Source organism: Malus sylvestris, chromosome 1 (assembly GCF_916048215.2).
Source record: "Malus sylvestris chromosome 1, drMalSylv7.2, whole genome shotgun sequence".
In the NCBI taxonomy this organism is placed as follows: domain Eukaryota; kingdom Viridiplantae; phylum Streptophyta; class Magnoliopsida; order Rosales; family Rosaceae; genus Malus; species Malus sylvestris.
In genome coordinates this window covers 2,914,875-2,927,857 of record NC_062260.1, presented here as the reverse complement: position 1 = coordinate 2,927,857, position 12,983 = coordinate 2,914,875, and positions in this window count along the sequence as shown.

Below are 12,983 nucleotides of genomic sequence, written 5' to 3'. Positions count from 1 at the left end.
GAAAGTTTGTTCCCTTGGAGTTATTTCGCTTTCTTCATTTGACTTCTCCTTTGACTACCATAGTCAAGGTCCCTAAACTCCCACTATCTCTCTTGAAACTTATTTCAATTGTGTTATACACATCAAACATTTTGGAGAGCATGTGTTTATTGTACACTGTTGGAAATGTGCCCTAAAGCCAATCATATGATGACACTTTACGGACATTTTACATGTTAAACTAATCTAGTTTAATATAAAGGGCAAAGATTATTGTTTGAGCCGTCTCATATAAATGTTATATGCTTAAACGATAAAGTCCAAGGAATATGTGATTGGAAGAATGTAATCTAATGAAGTTAGATTCATGAGACCATTCTTTCGTAGACACATCCTAAATGTTCCTGATCATAGGATTGCCAATTGGGCATTGACAGTCCGTCAAGATCGGTACGTGCTATGTCTTCTCTCAGGGAGAGTGACTAGTCTCGAGTCATTGGTGTGTGTGACATCAAGACAAGTACGTAGGTGCTCAGTAGAGAATGAGTTCACTGAACGTGATCAACGAAGAGTTCTCATACTCATGTCACATGAGAACTCATGTTTGGGATAATGCAAATTAGTCCTTTGACCTGAGGCATCACAGTTGTCTTGTGGTTAAGTCATTGATCTTTGATTATGTCAAAGTCACCCCATCGGGGTGTCCACGGCATCGTTGGGGTTAAGCCACTTAGTCATGGAGGCAAGTGAATGCGCAACAAGGGATCTCTAACCTTCAAACCGTTTGAGGGAGAATACTCTATGATATGATTTAGAATCTCTGGCCAGAGTATGAATGAGATTTAGAAAAGTCGTTCTAAATCACATTCAATGAAATCATATAAGCACACGAATCACATTGGATAGTAGACATGAATAAATAAACTATCAAACCAAACAATGTGGTCAGGAGTATTAGATTAGAGAAAGACCGTATTGCATTTGTAATCCCAAACTGAATAGGTTTTCTCTACCTCTTCTGATTAGCTTGGGTAACCATGATATGCTGCAAGGTGTCACTCATGGTTTGTGGAAGCCCTAAACGTGTGTAATCACTAAAGGGAGAATTGAAAGTAAGTTTCAATTCACAATCGATTTGAAATGGTTTTAATCGCCCACTGCCTCGCTAAAAGGAACCTAATGGATCGCACACCATAAGAGGTGGAGATTGGAGATTAAACGGAGATGAGTAAGAATGATTAAATGGTTTAATCATTTATTTATGGCAAGGATTAATTAATATGTTAATTAATCAAACGAATAAGTTCGTTAAAGACCTCGGGATATGTTTTGGACCTTAAGGCCCAATGGGCTTCGAACGTCAAGCCCATTGACTTAAGTTGTATGACAACTTAATGAATAATGATTCACTAAGACCCAAAAGCCCAAACAACACCCCATGGCCGGCCATTTAGAGGAAGGGTAGTGAACTTGCTTTAATTACAAGTTTGCCACTCAAATGAATAAAGGTATAAATATGACTTTATAGCCTTTTATTCATAAGGGTTTCTTTTAGAGAAAATTGGTGAGAACTTGTCTCTCCATTTTCTCTCTAGGAGGCCGGCCCCTTGGGGGGTGCATCTTGCAATCCCACTACTCCAAGGTCACTCATTTCTTCTCCAATCTCTCCTTGGTGAAGAGACTTAGAGGTTCCCTACTTTGGGAACTTGGAGAAACCTATTCTTCCATCCAAAAATATAGATTTAAGATGCAAGGAATGAAGGCCCTCTCTTTGGGTGATTAGCCTTTGCTCATGCAAAGAGGAATCTACAAAGGTATAAATCTCAACTCACTTTGTTTTGAGTTGATTAATGGTTCACCAATCTACTAGGCTTTGAATTTCTTGGTTAATGTTTTGTTTTTAAGTGCATGCTAGCATGATTCCGCCTTTAATTGTTAATTGCATGCTTATAGATGTTGCTTAAATGAACATGTTTTCACAAAATTTTCCTTCAAGTGGTATCAGAGCCTAGGCCTAGTAGTTGGTGAATCCTTTTGGGTTTTGTAGTTCATAGTTTGTGATTTAAAAGTTGTAATATGTTACAAGCTTTATTCTTGTTTCTTTGAATGTAAATTTTGTTAGAAAATTTGCCATCTCAAATGTTGTAGATGTAGTTCATATGAGCATGAATATTGGAGCTAAAATTTGGTGCCATGACTTTGGGGATTTTCGGCCAAATCCAAAGGGTGGATTTTTGGGTTCTTGTTTGACTTGTTAAAAGTGTTTTCAAGTGACTTTTGGAACCCCTATGTACCCTAGTTTGGTTAGATGTTATTTCCCTAAAGTTTGAATGGTTTTGGAATGTTTTTGGGTGAAAAATGTTCATGGAAAATTTTGAGTTTTTTCATGAGTGTTCTTCATTGTTCTTGACATTTTTGCCAAGAACAAAAAGGTTTGTGTTTTGATTCAAAGTTTTGATTTATTTCATAAAGTCTTTGTTTTGTGTTTTATCAAATGTTTTAATGTGATAGAAATTGTGTAAGGTGATGGAAATGGTGATAGGTGTGTAAGAAGTACTTCTCTTACACACACATCACTTGCATGACTTTAAGTCACATTCCACTTGCATGAATTTATGTCACAAATTCCACTTGCAAGGCTTTATGAAATTGTTGAAAAAATTTCTAAAATTTTGTGGACTTATCTCCACTCCCTTTCCCTCTCTAAAACCGGCCCTCCCTCAAGTGGGAGTACTTTTGGGTCTTTTATGCAATTACATAAAGTTTTGATACTTTTGTGTATTTGCACTTTGGCCCAAAAGTTTACGTTTTTACGTTTAGGTCCAAAAACGCTAAAGGACAAATTGTTTTGCTCCTTTAATGAAGTTTTTGCATTGATTAAATTTTGGGTTCTAGTGTAATTACATGAAGTAGTGGACTTTTATGTCTTTACAAAGTGACCCCAAAAGTTTTGCAATATAGCCCAAAAGTTGAGGTTAATTGCTTTATGGCCCAAAAGTTGTGGTTATTGCATATTGGCCCAAATTAAGTAGAGAACAAAATTGTTTTGTCTCTTTAAATGAGAATTGGATTTTCAATTTGTTTAGCTCCTTTTAAATCAATTTTATGGATACAAAAACCAAATGAAAATGTTGCATTCAATTTAATTAGTTAAAGTGTTAATTAATTAAAGGGTGATTATGAACCTAAGCCTAATATAATTGAGCTATGTGAAAGGCCGTTTCAAATTTGTTTGAACCATGGGAATGTGTAGATTAGATTTTGGTTGTAATTTGATTTGATCAAATGTTGTAAAAGGGCATAAGCTCTTCTTTACTTTAAAGTAATTTGTTTTATGCAAATGTTGTAATGAGCATAAGCTCACCTTTACTTTGAAGTACTTCTTTCTTGCTTTATTTGATATGCATGAAAATGAAGTAGTTGGGCCCAACGCCTCTAAGACAACACGCCTTAATGTGATTAAACGCGTAACTAAAATCAATCACCATCCCTAGACCGAGATTCAACACAAGGCTCGTGTTGAATCTAAACAAAGGTTCATAATCATCCTAAGGCCCTAAGGCAACTATATAGTCCATCAAATGAATGCAAAGGTTATGTTAGTAGTATCATATACTCTTGCTTTAAAAACCGTTTTATAAGCATAGTGGGAGTATTATATACAACTAAAAACAATCATATGGACCAATAGTTGTAATAGGACCAAAATAGTTTTAATAGAGATTAAAATGTATGTTTATATGTGATGAGACCTAAAACCCTCAACCAAACCATTATTAAGTTGATAAGCGTGAGAGTGCTTAGAACACTCTTTCGTAGGCCTTCCACCGTGGTGGGCTCCAATCGTTTATGACTTGTACACCGGCTTCACCCTATCATGGGGGAGTACAAAGTGCATGCTTATACTCAGGAGGAATCCATAAACATATGATGAGGTTAGTGTAGGCAACGAGGATAGTCAATATCATATCATTGTGAGGCTATTCTTGAACCCCTTCACGAACTAAGCATGGTGGGAATGACTTAACTAAGTGCAATGGAGCCAATATCATATCATTGTGAGGTGACATTCTCTAGAGGCCAAATAAGATGGGTACTTGCATTAGTTGCAAATGAGTAAGCGTACTCTCTCATTATTATTAATGCTAGCCAATATCATATCATTGTGAGGTGGGCTTGGTAATAGTGAGCCTCCCATAACCTACTAAGAGTTTCATCCAAAACTCTCGAATTCCAATGAGGGATATGGAATTTGCCAAAAATAGTGGGTGGTGCTATTTGATTTAAAGACCCGAATCAAATAGCTTAAAATCAATCAATTTATATTCGTTATGTATTTGTTTACCAATATATTTGCAAACGCTATCCAACACTTGACAAATAAAAACCGAATGTTTAGTTTCCGGACTTGATACTACAAAACCATAGATTGTCTATAATGGCTTGTAAATGTACCTAAGTAGTCTCATCCTCACAATCTTCCTATTGATAATGTATCATTAGAAGAACATGTTAGAAAAGGTCTATCATAAAGAGGACAACACTTTTAAATGTCATAATTCTTCAATTACAAATTATTGTATGAAGAAATAGGAGTTGCTTTGAACAACTCTTAGTCAATGCAAACACTTAGTGCTTGTTTCTTTGTTAAATGAACAAAGAACTTAAGAAGAAAGCACAAAGGCATGGACACTTAATGTGCCATGATTCTTCACTTACAAATTGTTGTATGAAGAAATGAGAGTTGCTTTGAACAACTCTTGAAAGTTTGTAATTATGTTTAGAACATAATGGTTGGTTGACAAAAATAGTCCATCAACATGGACTTATGATGATTTTGAATCATTGAGTGTTGAAGTATTAAAACACTTCTAGAGACGGGAACTAGGCAAGGACTTCACCTTTGTGTCCCTATCCTAATCGTTCACTAAGTTTATTGTAAACTATGTAGTGTACAATAAACACATGCTCTCCAAAATGTTTGATGTGTATAACACAATTGAAATAAGTTTCAAGAGAGATAGTGGGAGTTTAGGGACCTTGACTATGGTAGTCAAAGGAGAAGTCAAATGAAGAAAGCGAAATAACTCCAAAGGAACAAACTTTCTTTATGAAAGGATGGACATTGGAAGGGGTATTTGCAAGAAATGTCTTGCAAGTGTCAAGAACACACCTTTCGAAGGTGTTGTAAATTGTTCTTGAATAGTTCAAAACAGTTGGTTCTTCTACTTGAATGTTTGATTCCGTATTAGTAACTATGTTTTACAATCGTTGTAAAAGTGTGGCTAATAAGAAGTAGAAGATTAATGAGAGAAGAGAAAGTACTTCACATTCGGAAAGTGAATAAAATATAGATTTCTGCAAAAGCAGATGGTACTTACTTCCTCATATGAACTACCAAAGAAATTGGAAAAACCAAAGATTGTCTTTACATTCCAATTTTAAAGAATTTAATTCCGTCACTATAGTAGAGATGGATGAATGTTTTGTTTAACAAAACATTGTTCTTTATTAATCAATGATTGGATTATAGTAATCTAATTGATTGTCTCTATAGTAGAGATGATATGGTAGTGTTAACTGTTTAGAATACAACGATGCTTAAAACCCAAAAGGTTGCAAGGTAGTGACTAATCCCAACTAAAGTTGTGATTCCTCTAAAAACATAAATTACAAGTTAGTCATAGATGGATACTTAGGATCGTTAGATCCGGATCCAATGCCTTCTTGTTAAAATTGTATAGAGGCAAAATGTTTGAATCTTCATTCTTTTGGAAAGAATAAAGAATCACAAAGTTGTTGAGGTTAATTCACTTAGATGTTAGTGGCACTTGTCCACAACATAATACTACTCATGTTGTATGACATTCACCGAAGATCACCCTCGGTTGGACTATAGTTTATTTTAAATAAACACAAGTCCGAATACTTTGCAAAAGGTTTCAAAGAATTCAAGAAATGTAAGTTGATGAGTAAGACGTCTAAAGTATTTACATCCTTAGATTTGATCCAAGGAATGGTAACACTTTAGAATAGTTTTCTTGAAAGATATCAAGGAAAGAAGCATCATAAGATAATAGATTTCTCCATTAGGAGAAGAACGAACCTGAATAAGATTTAGTTCGTTGGATATTATCAATTACCCATATATAGGATATATATGCTTCTAAGACAATATGATTGTCAATTAGAAGATCTTCCAAATTTTTCATGACTCCATAAGATGTAGTTGGAAAGAAAGACAAATCTTAAGCATATTAAGATTTGGGGTTGTGTGCTTATAAGCAATATTTGTTTGATAACAATCTTGTAGGATATCCTTAAATTAACTTTTGGATATCGCTTCTATAAACCAATTAACAAATGTTGTTTTGTTGGGTAGTTCATTGTAATCCTACAATGTGATTTGCCTAAGAGCAAATGAACGAGGGATAGAACTCAAAGAATGGTTCTTTGAGAGACAAGATAATAATCAACAAATATAACAACCTAGTTCCTATACCAAAAGCTCCAAGGTAGTCGAGAAGGATTTATAAACCGTCTCAGTTAAATGGTTTGAACTTTATGACTATGTCATCGAGTTGCACCTCTTAATTCGAAAGAAATAAGAATGAAAATCCTTATGACTACATTGAGTGTATATATGATATATACTCAAGGAAATGGTAAAGTACCATTTAACCCGAAATAATGAAACCTTCATAAGCTAATTGGTAGCTTAAGGTGACTACAATCAAATAGAATGGTTGACTTTGAAGGAACCATTTTTGACGTAGTCTTAGTTTCAATTAATTCGAAGATTGCTAGCTACAACTAAATGGTGATTCAATGTTTGGACATAATATGGGTTTCCGAAACCATTATTAAGATAGTCTTAATAATATATGTCTAAAACTATGAATCACAAGACATGTAAGTTGTAGAGATCCATCCATCATGGATCTTAGCAAGCTAGTGGGAGCTATAAGCGTCTTATGAGAGAAAGGTCAAATCGTTTGATTTCTCATAAAGATGTAAATGAATCTTTTGTTTACTAGTTTTACAAAAGATTAGTGGGAGTTAATCATATTCCTAAATTTGTATATATATATATATATATAAATATATATGTGATATATATGAATATATGTATGATATATTAATTTTGGAAATGAAAAGAATATTTCTTCGTTAAAGTTATGACTTTAAACATTATATGAAGATAGAATGTATATGGGAGACATAGTCTATATACATGGGATGGAAATCTATATTGATAGATTTTAGGATATAATTTGATTATATTAATCCCTAATAATAGACAAAAGATGCTAGGAAGTTTCTCATATGATGATAAACTTTAATCAGAAGAACAACTCTAGTGAGACTAGGAGGTAGCTCTTCTCAAAGGGAACGTACCCTTTGACTCCCAAAGAAATAATGCGTAAATAGAATCCTTTATGCGTAAGCAGAAAGGTGATTTATGTATTTCATATTGTATGAAAAACATTGATATGGGTTGTACCTAGAAAGGTACAAGACGATATCAGTGTAAGCCCAGGATCAGAACCATGGCAACTGTCAAGTAAGTCCTTAAGTATTTAAGAAATACTAAAGGATAAATTCCTCAAAGAATGAGGAAGAATCAGAGTAACGTAATGGAAGCGTAAATGTATTAGATTATGAATCTAATCCATCATTGGATGTTTCTTCATTATGAATGAAGAGATAAACGGATATCTCTTTATTATGACTAAAGAGATATTTGGATGGAAACATTAAAGTAATGACTTTAGTGTGTTCCATTATGAATGCAAAATATATTGCCATATAGAAGCTTACAACAATGTTGTTTGGATGAGAAAGTTCATTTATGAACTCTCTATTCGGTTCCAACCAGAAAGTGTATCTAGTGTATCGACACTATGACACTAATGGGGTGATAGCTCAAGCCAGGGAATCAAGGTCTCATCAAGATCCGAACTCATATGAGAGACTGAACCACATGATTGAGAATCATGTATAATGGTGACGTCGTTATTCTCAAGGTTGCTTCTATGGATAACATATAGATATCCATTGCCTAGGCCTACTATTCAGCCATTTATGAAATGACTACATAAGAGGTATCATCACTGATGACTAAGCTGATTGGCTCTAGTGCAAGTGGGAGATTGTTGGAAATGTGCCCTAAAGCCAATCATATGATGACACTTTACGGACATTTTACATGTTAAACTAATCTAGTTTAATATAAAGGGCAAAGATTATTGTTTGAGCCGTCTCATATAAATGTTATATGCTTAAACGATAAAGTCCAAGGAATATGTGATTGGAAGAATGTAATCTAATGAAGTTAGATTCATGAGACCATTCTTTCGTAGACACATCCTAAATGTTCCTGATCATAGGATTGCCAATTGGGCATTGACAGTCCGTCAAGATCGGTACGTGCTATGTCTTCTCTCAGGGAGAGTGACTAGTCTCGAGTCATTGGTGTGTGTGACATCAAGACAAGTACGTAGGTGCTCAGTAGAGAATGAGTTCACTGAACGTGATCAACGAAGAGTTCTCATACTCATGTCACATGAGAACTCATGTTTGGGATAATGCAAATTAGTCCTTTGACCTGAGGCATCACAGTTGTCTTGTGGTTAAGTCATTGATCTTTGATTATGTCAAAGTCACCCCATCGGGGTGTCCACGGCATCGTTGGGGTTAAGCCACTTAGTCATGGAGGCAAGTGAATGCGCAACAAGGGATCTCTAACCTTCAAACCGTTTGAGGGAGAATACTCTATGATATGATTTAGAATCTCTGGCCAGAGTATGAATGAGATTTAGAAAAGTCGTTCTAAATCACATTCAATGAAATCATATAAGCACACGAATCACATTGGATAGTAGACATGAATAAATAAACTATCAAACCAAACAATGTGGTCAGGAGTATTAGATTAGAGAAAGACCGTATTGCATTTGTAATCCCAAACTGAATAGGTTTTCTCTACCTCTTCTGATTAGCTTGGGTAACCATGATATGCTGCAAGGTGTCACTCATGGTTTGTGGAAGCCCTAAACGTGTGTAATCACTAAAGGGAGAATTGAAAGTAAGTTTCAATTCACAATCGATTTGAAATGGTTTTAATCGCCCACTGCCTCGCTAAAAGGAACCTAATGGATCGCACACCATAAGAGGTGGAGATTGGAGATTAAACGGAGATGAGTAAGAATGATTAAATGGTTTAATCATTTATTTATGGCAAGGATTAATTAATATGTTAATTAATCAAACGAATAAGTTCGTTAAAGACCTCGGGATATGTTTTGGACCTTAAGGCCCAATGGGCTTCGAACGTCAAGCCCATTGACTTAAGTTGTATGACAACTTAATGAATAATGATTCACTAAGACCCAAAAGCCCAAACAACACCCCATGGCCGGCCATTTAGAGGAAGGGTAGTGAACTTGCTTTAATTACAAGTTTGCCACTCAAATGAATAAAGGTATAAATATGACTTTATAGCCTTTTATTCATAAGGGTTTCTTTTAGAGAAAATTGGTGAGAACTTGTCTCTCCATTTTCTCTCTAGGAGGCCGGCCCCTTGGGGGGTGCATCTTGCAATCCCACTACTCCAAGGTCACTCATTTCTTCTCCAATCTCTCCTTGGTGAAGAGACTTAGAGGTTCCCTACTTTGGGAACTTGGAGAAACCTATTCTTCCATCCAAAAATATAGATTTAAGATGCAAGGAATGAAGGCCCTCTCTTTGGGTGATTAGCCTTTGCTCATGCAAAGAGGAATCTACAAAGGTATAAATCTCAACTCACTTTGTTTTGAGTTGATTAATGGTTCACCAATCTACTAGGCTTTGAATTTCTTGGTTAATGTTTTGTTTTTAAGTGCATGCTAGCATGATTCCGCCTTTAATTGTTAATTGCATGCTTATAGATGTTGCTTAAATGAACATGTTTTCACAAAATTTTCCTTCATACACTACATAGTTTACAATAAACTTAGTGAACGATTAGGATAGGGACACAAAGGTGAAGTCCTTGCCTAGTTCCCGTCTCTAGAAGTGTTTTAATACTTCAACACTCAATGATTCAAAATCATCATAAGTCCATGTTGATGGACTATTTTTGTCAACCAACCATTATGTTCTAAACATAATTACAAACTTTCAAGAGTTGTTCAAAGCAACTCTCATTTCTTCATACAACAATTTGTAAGTGAAGAATCATGGCACATTAAGTGTCCATGCCTTTGTGCTTTCTTCTTAAGTTCTTTGTTCATTTAACAAAGAAACAAGCACTAAGTGTTTGCATTGACTAAGGGTTGTTCAAAACAACTCATTATTTCTTCATACAACGATTTGTAAGTGAAGAACTAATAACACTAAAAGTGTCCTTTTCTTTATGCTAATCTTCGTAAGTTCCTTTGTTCATATAACGAAGGAATAAGCATTGGTTGTTTGTGTTGTTCTCTTCATGATAGACTTTTCTAACATGTTCTTCCAATGATACATTATCATTAGGAAGATTGTGAGGATGAGACTACTTAGGTACATATGCAATCCTTTTTAAGACATTCTTTGGGATTGTGTTACCAAGTCCGGAAACTATAGCATTCGGTTTTTATTTGTCAAGTGTTGGATAGCGTTTGCAAATATATTGGTAAACAAATACATAACGAATATAAATTGATTGATTTTAAGCCATTTGATTCGGGTCTTTAAATCAAAATAGCACCACCCACTATTTTTGGCAAATTCCATATCCCTCATTGGAATTCGAGAGTTTTGGATGAAACTCTTAGTAGGTTATGGGAGACTCACTATTACCAAGCCCACCTCACAATGATATGATGTTGGCTAGCATTAATAATAATGAGAGAGTACACTTACTCATTTGCAACTAATGCAAGTACCCATCTTATTTGGCCTCTAGAGAATGTCACCTCACAATGATATGATGTTGGTTCCATTGCACTTAGTTAAGTCATTCCCACCATGCTTAGTTCGTGAAGGGGTTCAAGAATAGCCTCACGATGATACGATGTCGGCTATCCTCGTTGCCTAAACTAACCTCATCATATGTTTATGGATTCCTCCTGAGTATAAGCATGCACTTTGTACTCCCCCATGATAGGGTGAAGCCGGTGTACAAGTCATAAACGATTGGAGCCACCACGGTGGAAGGCCTACGAAAGAGTGTTCTAAGCACTCTCACGCTTATCAACTTAATATTGGTTTGGTTGAGGGTTTTAGGTCTCATCACATATAAACATACATTTTAATCTCTATTAAAACTATTTTGGTCCTATTACAACTATTGGTCCATATGATTGTTTTTAGTTGTATATAATACTCCCACTATGCTTATAAAACGGTTTTTAAAGCAAGAGTATATGATACTACTAACATAACCTTTGCATTCATTTGATGGACTATATAGTTGCCTTAGGGCCTTAGGATGATTATGAACCTTGGTTTAGATTCAACACGAGCCTTGTGTTGAATCTCGGTCTAGGGATGGTGATTGATTTTAGTTACGCGTTTAATCACATTAAGGCGTGTTGTCTTAGGGGCGTTGGACCCAACTACTTCATTTTCATGCATATCATATAAAGCAAGAAAGAAGTACTTCAAAGTAAAGGTGAGCTTATGCTCATTACAACATTTGCATATAACAAATTACTTTAAAGTAAAGAAGAGCTTAAGCCCTTTTACAACATTTGATCAAATCAAATTACAACCAAAATTAATCTACACATTCCCATGGTTCAAACAAATTTGAAACGGCCTATCACATAGCTCAATTATATTAGGCTTAGGTTCATAATCACCCTTTAATTAATTAACACTTTAACTAATTAAATTGAATGCAACATTTTCATTTGGTTTTTGTATCCATAAAATTGATTTAAATGGAGCTAAACAAAATGAAAATCCAATTCTCATTTAAAGAGACAAAACAATTTTGTTCTCAACCTAATTTGGGCCATCATGCAATAACCACAACTTTTGGGCTATCTTGCAATTAACCTCAACTTTTGGGCTATATTGCAAAACTTTTGGGGTCACTTTGTAAAGACACAAAAGTCCACTACTTCATGTAATTACAATAGAACCCAAAATTTAATCAATGCAAAAACTTCATTAAAGGATCAAAACAATTTGTCCTTTAGCGTTTTTGGACCTAAACGTAAAAACGTAAACTTTTGGGCCAAAATGCAAATACACAAAAGTATCAAAACTTTATGTAATTGCATAAAAGCCCCAAAAGTACCCCACTTGCAAGGGTGGCCGGTTTTGGAAGAGGATAGAGTGATGTGTGTGTTGATTTGTGAGTTTTAGACATAAAGCAACAAGTGGTGCAAGTGGTGTGTGTGAAAGGAAATTAATCCTTACACACCCATCACCATTTCCATCACCCTTCAAATAAATATCTTATGCATTAAAACATTTGAAAAACATAAAACATAAACTTTATGTAATAAATCAAAACTTTGAATCAAAACACAAACCTTTTTGTTCTTGGCAAAAATGTCAAGAACAATGAAGAACACTCATGAAAAAACTCAAAATTTTCCATGAACATTTTTCACCCAAAAACATTCCAAAACCATTCAAACTTTAGGGAAATAACATCTAACCAAACTAGGGTACATAGGGGTTCCAAAAGTCACTTGAAAACACTTTTAACAAGTCAAACAAGAACCCAAAAATCCACCCTTTGGATTTGGCCGAAAATCCCCAAAGTCATGGCACCAAATTTTAGCTCCAATATTCATGCTCATATGAACTACATCTACAACATTTGAGATGGCAAATTTTCTAACAAAATTTACATTCAAAGAAACAAGAATAAAGCTTGTAACATATTACAACTTTTAAATCACAAACTATGAACTACAAAACCCAAAAGGATTCACCAACTACTAGACCTAGGCTCTGATACCACTTGAAGGAATAATTTTGTGAAAACATGTTCATTTAAGCAACATCATATAGCATGCAATTAA